The sequence below is a fragment of the Penaeus monodon genome, chromosome 29 (genome assembly GCF_015228065.2).
Source record: "Penaeus monodon isolate SGIC_2016 chromosome 29, NSTDA_Pmon_1, whole genome shotgun sequence".
Classification (NCBI taxonomy): Eukaryota; Metazoa; Arthropoda; class Malacostraca; order Decapoda; family Penaeidae; genus Penaeus; species Penaeus monodon.
This window is the reverse complement of record NC_051414.1, coordinates 32,509,040-32,510,445: the sequence shown is the minus strand read 5'-3', so window position 1 is coordinate 32,510,445 and position 1,406 is coordinate 32,509,040.

Here is a 1,406-nt window from a genome sequence, read left to right as displayed (position 1 = left end):
AGAGGATGAGAGAGATATCTATGTCATCTCCCTCGCCCTCTATAATTGTCACTTCCTGTCATTCCCTTTGTCATCTCCCTCTTCCTGAAATAGAAAATAATCATGAATGGATACGATAAAATATCAAACGATAATAACAAAATTACTTTTAAAAAAATATATCAACATGTGTATCAATCTATCGCTCTTAGAACACACTTTTTCTTTCTTGTCGCCTTTCATGTCATTCTAATTATCTTTTCTGTTTTTTATCTTTCTTTTCTCTTTCATTCCTCCTTTAACCCTCTCTCCGCTTTCCACTATCCTCTCATTATCTCACCTTTCACTGCGTTTCTCTTCTTTTCTCCTAATTTCCTTTCGTCTTATTCTCAGTCCCTTTTTCACTGTTCTTTTGATTGTTTTTTCGCTCTATTCTTTCTCTTCTTTCTCGCTTTCCTCATGTTTTCTTTCATTTCTCTCTCTTTCCTCCTTCCTTATTATCTCTCCTTATTACTCTTCTTCCTCTGTTTCTTCCTCTTTTCTTTCTCCTTTCCTATTCGTCTCTTCCTTCTTTTTCCTCTTTCATCTAATCCTTATCCTCTCTTTTCTCCTATCCCCTCTTCCTTTCCCACTCTACCTCTTCTATTATTTCTCTTTATTCGCTTCTCCACTTTCATTCTCTCCTCTCTTCCCCTCATTTCTTCTATCTTCTTCTCTCCAGTCAACTTCCACCTCTCCTCTCCCTTGTTTCGCTCTCCCCTCTCTTATTTCCCCTCTTTCATATAAGTCCTCCCTCCACCTCTCCTCATTTCCCCTCTTACCCTCGTTTCCTCCTCCCCCCTTCTCTCCTCCCGCTTCCCATTTCCTCCTCCCCTCTCCCCCTTCTTCCCCTCCTCCTCCCCTCTCTCCCTCCTTCCCCTCCTCCTCCCCTCTCCCCCTCCTTCCCCTCCTCTCACCTTTCCCCCTTCTTCCCCTCCTCCTCGTCTCCCCTTATTTCCCCTCCTCTCCCCGCGGACTCCGTGACTGTCCCCCTCTGACGGAGTGGCGGTCTTCTGGACACTAATTAATTCTCGATATTAGTGTAACCGTCAATCGCTGTTAATTGGACCATGTTTACAGATTGGTTAGAGCAGTATGATTGTTCTCCTTAGTTTGGTATCCTGGAGAGGAGGGGAGAGTGGGGGAGGAGGAGGGGAGAGTGGGGGAGGAGGAGGAGAGAGAGTGGGGGAGGAGGAGGGGAGAGAGAGGGGAGGAGGAGGGGAAAGGGCGTGAGGAGGAGGGGAGGCGGTGGGGGGAGGGGAGGGAGGAAAGGGGGAGGGTAGAGAGGGAAGGGAGGATGAGGAAAGGAGAGGAGAGTGGGGGAGGAAGAAGAGAGACAGAGGGGGAAGGAGGGGAAGGAAGAGGAGAAATAATAGTGAAAGAAAGAG